Source organism: Cyprinodon variegatus, unplaced genomic scaffold (genome assembly GCF_000732505.1).
Source record: "Cyprinodon variegatus isolate N-32 unplaced genomic scaffold, C_variegatus-1.0 Scaffold239, whole genome shotgun sequence".
Lineage (NCBI taxonomy): Eukaryota > Metazoa > Chordata > Actinopteri > Cyprinodontiformes > Cyprinodontidae > Cyprinodon > Cyprinodon variegatus.
This window is the reverse complement of record NW_015150692.1, coordinates 275573-290773: the sequence shown is the minus strand read 5'-3', so window position 1 is coordinate 290773 and position 15201 is coordinate 275573. Positions and strand designations below refer to the sequence as shown.

Here is a 15201-nt window from a genome sequence, read left to right as displayed (position 1 = left end):
GAGACTGATTAATCCTGCTTATTTACTGGTAAATCTAGGATGAAAGACTGAAAAAGAAGCAGGGAAAATGAAAGCTTAGAGTAATTGACACAATTTTTATCTATAACTTTTAACATAGTAGGAAAAAAAACCTCTAAACAGTAAAAAATAAAAAAGGTGCAACAGCCTTTCTGAATAAGTATGCCCACCCTTAAACTAAAACTTTACATTTACACCTTTGGACTTAACTTTAGCATCTAGTATTTGCTAGTAGGAGTCCATCAGTTTGCAACAGCTTGCCTAATTAATATTGCACAGCTCTGCCTTTGAAAGGAATCCAAATCAATCAGATGGTGAGGATAGCTCTTGTCCAAAATACACTTTGGGTCACTGCACTGATGTTCTGTCTGAAGTAGTTGGGGACTCTTCCTCTGGTGAAGTGATGATTTTGTTTTTGATTTTTTGATGGGGGAGTCATTATGAAGCTAAAGAAATAACGTCCATCTTTGACTTCTGTGTTGTAGCAGATATCTGTGGTCATTTGTCGAGCTAGTCATTCACATTGACATCCATCCATCTATTTTCCATCACGCTTATAGGGGTGCTGTTGCAGCTAAGGCAATTCAGTACAAAGACAATGCAAAGTGCTTTATATGAATAAAATATAGGATAATAAAACAGAATCAAAGCAAGTAGAAAAAAAATAAATAGAAAATGCAGAAACAAAAAAGAACATTAAAAAAAATATATGTCGGTGTCAATGGGCGAGAGGCGGGGTACACCCTGGACAGGTTGCCAGTCCATCGCAGTTCACACTGACAAAAAAGATTCATTTTGTAGAAGACTAACCTCTAATTACGTTGCTACTACCACCACCATGTTTCCAAATAGACATTGTGTTGTCTTGGAGATCTCCTTAATTTAGCTGGCTACATTTTGGACTTTTGGCACAGCAGTTGTTTTGGGTCTTCAGAGCATCAAACTATCAAAAGCACTTGGAAATTTTCAGCCAGGCCTGGATATTTGATTTTCTAGAAGAAAAGACCGTCGTTTTGAAAAATCCCTCCTAAGCCTAGACATTTAGGGTAGTACTGCTGATTCTCTGTACATAGTCATTAGAAACAGACCATTACATCAGACTATTACATTACATTTTTGGAAGAAACAGTTTTCTTGTTTTCCTGCTATAAATAATTATCGATAATTGTTTCATTTCCTAGTAAATGTTACTTTTTAGTTCACATTCAGCTTTATGTAGCATTTGTGATTTTATTCTTTTTTATCACACAAACTGGGAAAGAAAAACTTCAGCTCTAAAAATTGCCCCAAAAATATCGGCAGTATATATTGATGGGATCAGTTAGAGTGATGTCAAAGTAATCGGTTTGTGACATTGGCCTTAATAAAACTGTATTGGTTGATCTCTAATGGTTACACCTATTTTTCTTTAAAAAAGAAAAATAGGCATTGCTCTTGACTTTTGTATAATGTATATAAGCTTTTACATTTTTATACAATTAATTAAAACTATTTTTATTAAATCATCGTCTACATTTATAGTATTATACTTCAGACTGTTGATTTCTCTGCAACCAAGATTGAAAATGAGAAAATATCAAGAATTGGAGGAGTCATTCTATTTTGGAGTCGGACTAACTTCCATAGATGTGAACTCAAGAATAAAGTTTGTCTAAATTATATCTAAAGGTTTAAGAATAAGGTATCAGTGTAATGATGTACCCATTTATGCAATCAGGTAAATGATTGTTTGTTTTTCATATTTTCCCCCCAAGCAGAGTTTATTTTGACGGTAATGAATTCAGGAAAACAACATGAGAGGCTGGTGGCAAAACAGAGGATCAGACGCATACTGAGAACATCAAGATCAGATCAGCATCTCCTCTCATACGGAGACAAACGGCTGAGTAAATTAGAGAACTCCCAAATTAATCACTACCAAATCATAGCAAGCACTAACACAAATACAAACTTAGGAATACACAGAAATGCAAAACACTGCTGATCATGACATCTTTGAAACATTCACTAAATGACAGGAAGAGCTGCGTTCCTAAAGCTTCTCTGTGATACTTTTAATTTTAGGGGTTCTGTTCCAAATGGGGTGTTTCTAGGAGTTACAAATGCACTCCTTTTATGTGAAACAGCAATGAAAAGACACAAAAAAATGTAATTTCACCTTATTATATATTTATTGTTCTCCCCTGCAGCAAATAAAACAAAAGGGTTTTAATATCTTCTGTTTTGTAAATGTTTTTACACCGTGTTCCAGCCTCTTTGGAAATGAAACTGCACTTACTGTGAATTACAGTGATTTCTCAGAAAGTCTGCCATTAGAAATCCTAATGTGCCTTTGGCAGTGCAAACAGGATGGAGAACTTTGCCAGGAGGGCAGTGACGGCCAGAAACAAAACCTGAGCTCGAATTTTGGCAGCTTACTACAGAAAAAAAATAACATTCTGACATTTTGTAGTGAAAGTGATGATCAGTTATGTTTAAAATATATGGGGGAAAGTCTTTCCTGGACGGATGAATGGATGCAATAATTTATGCTCACCTACATAGATGCTTTTTTTTTCATTATCTACTTTTGTTATTTCTGACTTATGTCCAATGTTTACATGCACACATAATATCTCCATCTTCTAGCTTGAACCAATAACTTCTTTGTTGCCAAAATCATGGCAGACATTTTTGCATCAGTTTATACTTGACTTTTAGCAGTACAAATAAAAAATGCAAAAGTTGCAGCTGTGGTTGAGCTAAAATTTTGGAAAATCATGTTGCATGTTGTAACTACTTACATTTGCACACCTTGCACCCATGAATTTGCACTTTATGGACATTAGAACATGATCTTCGTATTAATAAGAGCACGCACGCAAACAGAAAAGCATCTTCTCAAACTCAAACTTTTAATATACTTCATATGAAGTTTTTGCAGCTTCTGAAGATCAAACCTTCTTAAGATCAGCCTCTAAATGTATTTTCAACATGTGGTTACAGTCAATGGATATTGGTTTTACAGGGTGTTTTTGAGCATTCTCTGATTTATTTTGCTGGTCTTTGCTTTGAATGGCAAGATCGCCTTCATGTCTGTGAAACAACTAAAGTGTTCCATTATTACCGCGGGGTATGGAAGTGCTGCGGAGCTCCAAATGAGTTCTGGCTGAAACAGAGAGAAGTCAAACAGGTGTCTCATTTACTGACTCCCAGGCTATAGAGTAACACAGCCTGTAGACGTTAATAAAAAAATATTTTTTTCCTGATTTCTGTGAAAGAAGCCGTTTGAAGTGGAACAAGCTCTGCAATGACCCGACAATAAGCTAATCCCATCTGAAGGAAACCACTGAAAAATGAGACACAGCCGCCGGGGGACAACCGCAACGTTTTGCACATCCACAAATGCGAGAGGACAGCTTGACATAATAGGGAGTGAGACTCGGGTCTTGTGGTTGAACTGTAGCTGCAGTTTGCATTTCTGTCTCCAAGACTCTGACGCTGTCCAGACTGTTTAGAAACCCTACTCTGACAGTGGGTTGCTGTGTATAAAGTCAAGAGAGCAGAGCAAAGGGTAGGCTGAAAGAAATACAGTCAATTGCACTAATGGATGCAACCCATATGCTTGGAGTCTGTTTAAAAAAAAAAGAAAGTGATGGAAAAACTGTTTGACATCTGCTATGCTGTTTGGTGTAGAGACACTGCTGCTCCCTGAGGCACGGCACCACCGGGATAAGCGTAATCATGTGGGAAGACGCATCTTTATCTGCTTCATCTTGGTCCAAGTGAGCCACTGCTTGTCTACTTAGAAACTTTTTAATTTCCCAGCTTGATTTACAGAGCTCATCCTCATCCTCTCTGAGGTTTTTTCCTATGAACTAATATTAGCATTCCATGCAGCTGAGGTTTCCTGTTGCATGAATTCCTCCTCTTATCTAACAAACCGAATACTGGAAAAGTTCGTAGTCTTGTGTTTGTTTTATTGACAGTGCACAAAGGACTTGAGAGAGAACTGATAACTGTTGGGTTTATGAAAACGTTTTGCTCCAAGTACATTTCAAAACCCACAAAAGCAGGTTGGCAGCTCCCTTTTTTCTTCAAAAGGCGAACAAACAACTTCTGACAATTCATCTAGATGAAATATTCCCATTTCTTCCCTGAAAAAGTTATGAAGCAGTTTATGAGTAGCAGGAGCAGGTAGTTTGGACTCTACAGCTGTCTTTATGACTACATTAATAAAGTCTGCCTTTATTATTGATCATTTTATATTAAATTATGTATACAGGTACAAACAGACCAAACAATATTTCTAAAATATTATAAAATATTATAAAATATAAAGTATAACTGTTGTTTTATAACAACAAACCTTTATTTGACCACATTATTATTCTGACATGATTCTAAGATATTTTATCACTTTTGGAGGCACTTATTGGTTCCCTGTGGACAAAGCATTTTTAGGCATAGTTACAACACTCTGAAAGAAGTTTCCATTGGTTTAAAAACCACTTTCAAGGCAGCCTCTCCTCACACATCACTATGTATACACACAATGTGATAAACTAAAAAAACCCACTCCATTTTACAGAACAGAACTGGTGAAGTCTGAGGTGGCATTTGAACTTTTAATATAGTTCATATGAAGTATAGATATTTGCTATTATATAAATACTAGATTATGGCCCTTAAGGAGTAACCCAGATAGCCAACAGAGATATTGCTGTTATTTTACAGATTGAGCTACATTCTCTAAATGACAAGATGAAGTTTTGAATGAGTCAACGTAAGGCTTTCAGAATAAATGGCACTGTGCTACTTATTAAGCATGGTGCTGGCAGTATCATGACATTGCTGTCAGTGGAACCCTGACACTGCACAAAAGAGAGTGGAGCCACAAAACGCTTTTAGATGGTTAAAACGTATTGATGGATGTATGAGATGGATGGATGGATGGATGGATGGATGGATGGATGGATGGATGAGAAAATGGATGGATAGATGGATGGATGGATGGATGGATGGATGGAAGAATTGATGGATGTATGAGAAAATGGATGGATGGATGGATGGATAGATGGATGGATGGATGGATAGAAGATTTGATGGATTGATGGATGGATGGAAGAATTTATGGATGGAAGTATGGAAGATTTGATGGATGGATGGATGGATGGATGGATGGATGGATGGATGGATGGATGGATGGATGGATGGATGGATGGATGATTATTGTATTGTTGGATGGATAAAAAAAGCAGACACAGATACCAGTGGTGCAGCAATACCTTTGCTTATTTTCCTTACAGAGAATCCGATGGATAACAAACATCCATACCACTACCGAATGCCAAATTATCTCAGTTACAGTACGCAAATCTTTGAAAACAAAATTATATTTATTTATACATTCAATTTCTCAGCTTTCCTCATAGAGGAGGGCTGGATGTATTTCATATATTTCCTAATACCAGAAGATCAACAATGAACCAACTTAATTAACAATTACTGCTTGTGTATCTGAGCTACATTATTCATCTGAGCCAAAGGACTCCACTGAGCCAAACAAACCAATCTTTTATTACAATCAACACACAAACATCTGCACGAACAGAAAAGTTTATTTTGACTCCATCCCTGCCCTCACAGACCTGCTGCCAGGAGCAGTAATTAGAAGACCTGATGAGAATTTATTCACTGATGAAAATAGGCCCCAATACATTCACTGTTTACTTCAGTTTGAAGAGCCAGCTGTTCCAGCAAATTAAATAGAAAGATGTGTTAAAACATTTGACATGTAATTGTAAGAAACACACGTAATTATTATGAAAGTAGAAGAAAATCTGAGTCAGCAGTGATAGATAATCATATTTCACAGAGCAGATTTCCCAGTGTTAGAGTGTATTGTCAGAGTGTTAGAAGAGTAATGAAGTCCTCATGGAGCAAAAATCTGTAATGATGCATTCACCCGAGAGATTGTTAAACAAACGCAAGAGGCTGATATTGTGATCGATTGTTTCATTCTCACACACAGTGGATTGCAGATGTATACGACATGACCTTTTCATCATGTTAAAACTACATTTTGTTTATTTCTGTTAGTGGAGTTTTTATGTAGCACACAAAAAAACAAAACAGCATAGAGAAGTGAGGTGGAAGGAAAATGATAGAAGGTTTTAACTAAAATATTTTTCTGATTAAATGTGAAAAAACAGATGTGCATTTTTTTATTCAGCTCTCTTAACTCAATATTTTAAGCAACTAAATCTTTATTCCAGCTGCAGGTTTTATCAAATGTAACCCCGGCCTGGTCATATTGGGAAGATGTGACTTTAGGCTTTTAGACTTTGAACCCTTCAAGCAGAGCAGTTCTGTTTCATCTTTAGCTCACTGGCCTCTTACAGATGTTTATCCTTCAGTAAATAGTCAAACCTGTTTTCCATCTTCTAATAAATATCCCACTACCTCTGTAAGCGCTCTACATTCAGTTCTTATTCAGGTCTAACTCTTATTTCCATTTGGTTTATGATTTGGCCTTTACAACATTTCTGATGTAAGTCAATAAGGTAAATCATGGTACCGTTTTATCAGAGAATCCTGCACCACATTTGCTGTCTCTCCTGCATTGCTGGTGGCTTTTTTTAATGCTGTTTCTTATGGAACCGCCAGATTTGTGGACTGTAATATTAATGTCATGCTAAAGAATTCCTCCACTTGGGATCTCTGCAGCTTCTCTGGAGTTATATGAGTTAAAGAGTAATGAATCCTTCTAAAAGTTCAATAATAGTTATATAGTTAATAATAGCTAATCAATAGTTTAGTCAGTGTAACTGAACCTTAAACTTACCTTGTCCCTCTTAGTGTACTTAGTTCCTCTGTTTTTTTTTTATTACCATTCCATTTTTTGACTGCTCACATCTTTCTTATCTTTCTGCTTCTGGTTTAATTTTGTATTTTCTATTTAGAAATGTTTTTTTTTAGATCACAAAGTTTTTCATAAATGCCTCAAACTCTTTCATGTGAATGCATATGTAGGTCCTGTAGGTGTACAGTTACAGCTACTGTACCTTTTATTTTGTTGTGGGGAAAAAAGGCAGCAGCTAAAATCCCCATTAGGTCCACTGTTTGAACCTTAGTGAATGCCACCATTAAAGCAGAAAGGAGGAGGAAAAAAGGCCCACTCAGCAGAGCCACAAGGCCGCAGGGACCAGAATTAGACATACATGCTGTATTTTTAAACCGTAAAACAATATAGGTCAATATATAGCCAGGCTGAGTCAGCATCATTCACATGAAACAATACAACAAAACCACAGTTCCTCGGAGCGGAATACAAATCAAGTTAGTTTAAAGATTAAAAAAAAAATCAAAGAGAAAGTCAGATAAAAAAAAGCTGATTTTTATCTTTGTTTATCACTATTTACTAACAGTATTCATTTGAAATGTGAAAAGAATTAAAGAAAATAATCATATCAGGTCTAACATTAAATATTTGACATCAGCAGTATGATAGAAAGAAATTATCTACATATTGTATATGACAATTCCAAAAAAGTTCGCTTTTCTGCATCTTGACTCATAAATGTCAAATCTGATCTCATAGAGTCAGTTTTACATAAAAAAAAAAAAAAACGGTTTGACTGTCCTGATTCTCAGACATGTATAGCTCTTCCAATGAGAGCTTAGAGACACGAAACAACAATTTATTTTGAGTAACTATTTGCGCTTAAGGTCAAAATGAGTTTGTACTATTAACACAGCTGCATTCCAATGATTCTAATGGAGAACCCTAATAAAGTTCCATTATGGGATATTATATTGCTCAAAGAAAAACAAAATGAAGGTCGAAGAGAGTTAAAATTCAAAGACTAATTTTAATGTCTGGAAAAAGTTTGTAATCATAAAAATAACCCTGATTGGGTGTGAAGTAAATGGGCTTTTTTATATTTTTACAGTAACTTTTTTCTAGAAACAGGATTTAATAAAAACCTTGGAATGATAGTTGAATGTCTTATATCTTCCCAAAGGTGGCCAATAATGCTCATTCAGTAAGAGAGAACCCAGCATGAGGCAAAATCACTATCAGCTAAAATAGAGATTCTCAAACATTTCAATCTGTTGTCCTGGAATAATTTTGCGGCAGACTGGAGACCCTCCAGAAATGCATGGAATCACTTCACTCTATATTAATTTATATATATATATATAAAATGAAAAGAGGCATAAACTTCAAATAAAAAAAAATGAAATGAAATGATTCCAATATTTTACATCATTTTTATTTTAAAATGAATTTGTGATAACCAACTTGCGATGCTATATTTGGGTCCCTGGGGGTCCTGAGCCCCACTGAGTGTGTTATTAATTTTGATTGATCAAAGATTGGAAATCTAAAACATGATCAGTTCAGTTTAGAGCCACATTATAGAGAAGAAAGTTACAATACAGTACTTATCTAAAGGATAAGCTAAAATAAATTTGAATTAATGCCCCATTTATTTAAGGACTTCTTCTTCCACCTACAACCTCATAAATATAAGAACCTCTTAGAAGCAGTGAAGTGGCAGGTCACTGAAAGCACCAAGAAAAAGATAAGGAGGGTCATAATTAGACAGTAATGGCAGGTGATACACCTCCACAGGAGAATCTCTCTGCTGACCAGAACCATCAACACGGGAGGTTCCAAGCAATAACACCCTGGAGTTAATTACAAGACCTGGCTGAACTCTGAGGACATGAGTGGGCTTTTATTACTGGGAGAAACTTTCCTTATATAATGGCTTGAAGGGCGCTGTGGCTAAAGCATTCGTCATCTGTCTGTTCTTACTTTATTCCTCTTCTCTTCCATGACAGGGTTAACCGTAATAGCTGTTGATAATGTCTTTCCATTAAGCAAATCAAATTTGCATTTGCAAAATGACTTTAATCTAAATTATAATAATAAAAGTCAGAGGGAAAGCTTGTTTGAAGCCCCTGTACTGCAAGTGACTGGTGCTTTTCTCCTGCAAGGCATTAGAATGTGCCTCAAAAGCATGAATAACCACTGGACTTATTCCCATTTGTAACAGCTTGACTTTATGTATTGTATTTTATAGACAACCATTGTCTTAACTGAAAGGAAACTGTTCATGGTTTTGCTAATAGAAAAAAAAGGAATTTGTCAATATCTTACTATATTGTTATAGTTAAGAGTATTTTCTTCTGCTTATACCTTCATTAAACAGCAGTGGATGCATTGCTTGGAAGCAGTTTTCTTATAGTGTCTTTTAACTGCCCCCTCAGTAAAAAAAAAAAGGCCATAAAAAATGCATTTGACCTTTTTAGAACAGGGTATGATTTTACTCTTATAGTTTGTGGTGGAGAGCCATAGTTTTAACCACGTGGTGTCAGCAGTGATTTGTAAGGTCACCTGTTTTGCTCACCTGGTGAGTTTCAGTGAGTGGGTGATGGAGGATGTCTACTATTTGCTGACCGCCTTAAGCTTTGGATGTTTTTTATGCGCTTGATCACGGCTCAAACCTGTGGAATTGTTTTTTTTTTTGTAAGCTGCATTGCATGTTTTGAAGAACAATAAAACAAAAGGATCTGAACTGCATCTTGGGCTGAACTTTTGAGCGCGTCGACAAGGATTCCCCCAATCAGCCCCTCTGCGACTCAGTTGTTTTGACTGTCGCCAAAAAAGTTATTAACCTTTTTGTCTTGGTTTACCACGCAACCTCTCCACCAAATACATCCACAGTTTTAGTTAAAATATAATTACATAAGGGAGATCAAAAGGCTGAAAAAGGATCAGGAGTGTGGCTTGGTTCTTATGGCTCTTTAGTTCTAATTATCCAATAATCTGGAATAAACTCCCAGAAATAGTGGCTTTAAATCGAAACTGAAAACACTTTTGTTTAAGGTGACCTTTGCTTACTCTATCTAAAAATTATTAGTTAAGTTTTAAGTCTAACTTTTGTTTGTTTTTCTTAATAATTTTATCGTTTATATAATTTGTCACCAATTATTTTATCTTTTTTTAAATCAACATGTCACTTTTCTTCTCTGTGTTGCCTATGTACTTTTGTTTCTCATGTACAGCACCTTGAATTGCCTTGCCACTGAAAAGTGTGATATAAATAAACCTGGCTTGCTTTAGTGCGTGGGCTATAAAAGTATTTGAATTTGATTGAAACGGGGAGTAAGGTATGACCAGAAGTAGTTTCTGTGTGCTGATCATCAGCTCAACCTTTTAGAGATGACACTGAGCTCACAAGCAAACCAGAGGAACTACTTTTATAAATCAACAAAGCAACCATTTATTTCTGCAGATATCACATATTTTAGTCGTCTAGCAGCAGGAATATTAGATCATTCAGCCTGATGATGCATCCATCTTCCATTTCACTTATTTAAGTTATTGAAAAATGCAAAAAAAAAAAAAAAAAAAGCCACAAACATATATATATACTTTTTTATTTTGTTACTTTTGTAACTTTTACAACCCTGGCTCAAAAAACTAGAAGAAAGTGGCAGCAAAAAAACGTGAAGACAATGCAACGTATTTGCTGAGCCTTTGGAGAGCTGAGACTTTGTCCGGGAGGCGAACAGACAGGAAGGATAACTACTCTGTTCCAACTCTTCCTCCTCTTTTTTACAGCCTCAAACTCCTGGGAGCCGCTGTGAGCCTGTTCAATTTAGGCCAGACAGATGGAGACAGTGTTTTCTGGTGATTGCATTACCATACCCAACCCCAAAGAGGACAGCAGTTTTTGGAGAAAGGGCTGGAGCGTCCCCTCAGATTGGAAGAAGAAACAATGGAATGAAGGACAAAAGCTTGGATCTCGATGATTTTTCTCATTATATCCTCTCATCGCTCTCTCTCCCCCCCATCTCCTCATACATGCTGACTTCTCACTGCATTTGTCTCTCTCCCAGTTGCTACTGCCTCTAGCTTGTTCTATCTATCACCGAAAATGGCTGCGGGCTGACCGGAGCAGCCATGTAGTGTCAAATACTGGCAGATTAACAGGCGAGAGAGCAGAAGGTTTAGAGCACAATTCAGCTTCTTCCCTGACAGAACACAGCGGAAAATCCACCACAGGGCGTTCCCACATTTAAACACACGCACACCAGGAAAATCTGGGAGATAAGCTGTTCATAGCAATGGTGGAGGTTTTTAGATGGCTAAACTTTCTTTACTTTACTTACAGTCGGATTTGATTTAATAAAAAATGCTTTTAGCTGGAATGTATTAGCATTTTTTATTGGTCCAACCTGAAAGGTATCGATGCAGCGCAGAGGCAGTGCATGCTGGAGCCGGAGGTTTCAAGATTACAGGGGGGTGAAAAAGAATCTGCAGGCTTTTGCTTTTTAGTCACAACTTATCAAAAAACAAAATTTATGAATATGCAAAACTTTATTCATTAATGAAGTTCTGGTTTGTGTGTAACTCTTTAAAAGTCAAAGGGGAATTTTATTTGCAGCGAATAAAATGAAAAAACACATAAAATCAAAGATTTTGTTAAAGACATTGGCCAATATATATATTGGCTATGGAAATTTAACAGACCACATAAAATAAGAGGAAGGAAGCAAAAATTGGTCAGTGAATCCTGAAGGATCTTTAAGCAGAGGTACCAGGGTTTATAATAGAACGCTGTACAAAAATAAAGGGAGAAAAGCTGAAGCTACTGTTGGATAATCTCAGAGCCTTGCTGAAAGGAGATCTCTAAAATGTGGCTAAGGTACCATTTCTCCTGAGATCATGGCTGTTTTGCTGCATTTATCACAAGATGATGATGTTTTGTCCTAAATCCAAACATAAAAGCATTTTTCTCCTCATCGAAAATGTCATGGGATTCAGTATGATGATGTGCTACAGCCTGATTGCTGTATTCTGTAAATACGGATAACTTCCATAATATTAACGGGTTTGAGCTGAATGGCTTAGCAACAGCGGTTCTGTCAAGATCCCAAAGGTTTGTTCATCAATCAACAAAATTCAAAGGACAAACTTGAGGCGTAAAGCTCACCAGCTAAACTGACAGGACAGGCAAACTGGCAGAGAAGAGGCCAATGTAGGGTTCAAAAGAGAAAATCTATAACCAGGGCATCTATTATTCAGACAATTCCACTTATTTGACATTATGGAAGAGAATAAAAAAAAAAATGGCTCAAGAGTGACTTAAAGAAATTCCTGCTGAACCTCTTTATCTAAGGCTATAAACTAAAGCTACAAAAATTGCATTCAGTTCTATGGTTACAGTGGCAGCCAATCAAAAAGGTCCTTCCCAGTCAAACGCCAGTCGAATGGCAGCCAACTTCCATGCAACTCCCAGCAAAATCCCATCCAACTTCCAGCCACTGGAGTGACCCCCTCCTTCTCCTGGGTGTGCATATTTTTTACTATGACTCCACCCTTTCACTGAATTACAGGGTCTGACCAGGAGATGGTGCTTCTCTTTAGATCTAAATGTCCAAAAATCACGACAGAAAGAATATTTTAGTACAAATATTGGCTTAAAAAGGAAATGTAGGGGACCAGCCAAGGACTCATCAAGGAAAGTAAAGAAATTCTGAATGTCTGCTACTATATAAGGGGACAAATATGTTTAACAAGGAGGGAAACATTTGCAAAGCCTTTCACAAAATCCAACCGTGTTGCTAGGGCTATCATTAGCCCTAGCATTAACTGGGAAATTGAGACTCTAAAACATGCCTTTGGCTGACAGAGCGACCCACTTACAGTAGAGCAGTAATTATATCAAAATTGTAAAAAAAAAAAAATAAATAAACATTTTGCATTTAAGAAAATTAGCATATTAGCATCTGAATATTAATCGAATGATCGAAAAAATAATGAAAAGACTTATCGATTTGTAAAATAACCGTAAGTTGCAGCCCTACATGTTGCATTAAAAAGTTTTGATCAACATTCAGCTTAACTCAAAATGCAGGGAAAAGTGTAAACTGCAATTTTGGAAGTCTGTCTTTCCTCTTTGTAATGACAAAAATGATTGAGCTGCATTAGCGCACATTAATCAATAATAATGGGCTTAAAGTTTGAGTTTCTCTATGTGCTGCTGTGTTCAGGTGAAATACAAAACAAGGACAACAAAACAGCTGACCTGCTATGGTTTTTGTTTGGTTGTGTGAGTTTGCCAGTTTGTTTATTGGCCCGTAATGACTCCTAAATGCAGCTGCAACATGATTTCATGGAAGACTTTCCTCTTTTCTGCCTAGTGAAACATGCAAATCAAATAAACAGTATAGTAATCTAATGTTCCTTGCTATGAATACTGCTCAAGATTGTTAAAATTATAATTTACTGTAGAATCATTTTACATCCTGCAATAAACTTTTAGCACACTTAAAATGAGCTTTTCAAGAAGTGGGTCCCTAGATGCTCATAGACTCATAGATTTTTACATTAAGCTGATCTGTTTGCAGGTCTCTAAACATTCAAAGATCTAATAGTTTTTTAGGTTTATTAAATCAGGAAAAGTACCGATTTTCTGTTACATTTTCTGTCGTAATGTGTGCTTTAAGAAAATATGCACATACACGTTTTGATGCAAAAAAAAGAGAAGTAATAAATGGTAATAAAGTTTATAGAAAATTACTGCCCACAGAGGGTTATAATCAAGGTAACAGATTTAGAAAGAAGCTCAGAGAAAGGAAACAACATGACTAATAATTAGTGTGAGGCTTGGCACATTATAATGAACTGTCTGGGGATATGTAGTGCTGTTAAATCCCAGAAACTGACATCTTGTTATTACAAAACTCTCATTAAATTGGTTTCCCAGGAAAGCATTTTCAGCACCTAGAAGAATGAGTGTGTGTGTGTGTGTGTGGGGTGTGTGTGTGTGTGTGTGTGTGTGAGTGTTACCAAAGTTTATAGTCATGAGACCTGCAAATTTAGTGGAACACTATGCAAAAACTTGTTATCATGGCAAACAATGAAATTTCTGATGCGTCTCCTTGAAGCTAGCTTGTTGTGACTAGATAACTGCTCCACATTTGAACAGAATGTGAATGAAGGGAAGAAAACTTCAGCCCAATTGTCCTGCTTTTGTGCCCACTGAGAATATGGCTTTGTTCAGAGGATTAATAAAACCCTTGATTCCGATTATTTTAGATCTCCAAAAAGTATTTTTGGCAGGGAGGTTAGCAATGAAAAGGTTTACAGAGAAATAGGCTGTGACTGGTTATTTGAAACCAAAAAAACATGATGCTCTTTTCCTGTGATGGCTGCAGTTACAGCCAGACAAACTGGGTGATCCTTATTACAAAGCTAACTGCTACAAAGCAGAATTACACATTTATATATCTGTGAAGATTCCCACTCATCCAGGTCATAATCAACCTTGAAAAAGTTCAGTCAAGGCAATTGGACATTAAGTTTTCTACGAGACGTTTTGCCTCTAATCCAAGAGGCTTCTTCAGTTCTAACTAGCAGTGGGGAGCACTGAGATTAATATACTGTAGGTTTAACAAGTAATTAGGCATATTAAAGGTGGCTTTGAACCCTCCCACTGAATTGGCCAAAGAGGTCCATGGGTGGTTTTAATGGTCTTTAGCGGCTTCGCATGAGCCGTTAACTCCCTCATCAGAGTTGTTTTTGGTCACATGCCTCATTGAAGTATGAGTCAAGGTAGGGCAGGTCAGAGGTGAATCTTCTTGGTATTGTTCCTAAAAGTGCCTTGTAGGTGTGTGAAAGGTTATGTCTAAGACCACCTCCTCTTTTGAGAGATGGTTTTTCAAGGTTAACAAAGATGACATCCTTAACCCCTCTCTCAAACCATCTTTTTTCCTTTGCAAGAATATGGACATTGTTGTCCTCAAAGGAGTGTCCTTTAGCCTTCAGGTGTAGGTGAAGAGCTGAGTTCTGTCCTATCCTTTCTTCTTACTCTGTAATATGTATATAATATATTAGGGATGCAGTATATTGGGATTTTGGCAGATATCCGATATGCCGATATTTTAAAACTCATGTAGCCGATAACCGATAACGATACCGATGCTAAAGCTGGACAAAAATAAGTGGTCATTAAAAATAGCAGTTTATCTATCCATTTCAGACACAAAAATAATATACTCAAATATATTTTCATATGCTGATATCAAATAGATTTTTAAAAACGCGGTATCGATCTATTTTACTTTCAAAATCTCGTGAAATTTCATCGTTCTCTTACAAACTCTCGTGATATTTTGCAA

General features: G+C 36.5%; 1 protein-coding gene across 4 annotated transcripts in view; it reads right to left on the bottom strand.

Moving 5' to 3' along the window:
• The window catches only part of sema5b (sema domain, seven thrombospondin repeats (type 1 and type 1-like), transmembrane domain (TM) and short cytoplasmic domain, (semaphorin) 5B), a 295363-nt gene that overhangs the window by 64962 nt on the left and 215200 nt on the right, over positions 1-15201 (bottom strand). The gene's annotated exons all lie outside the window — the stretch shown is intronic.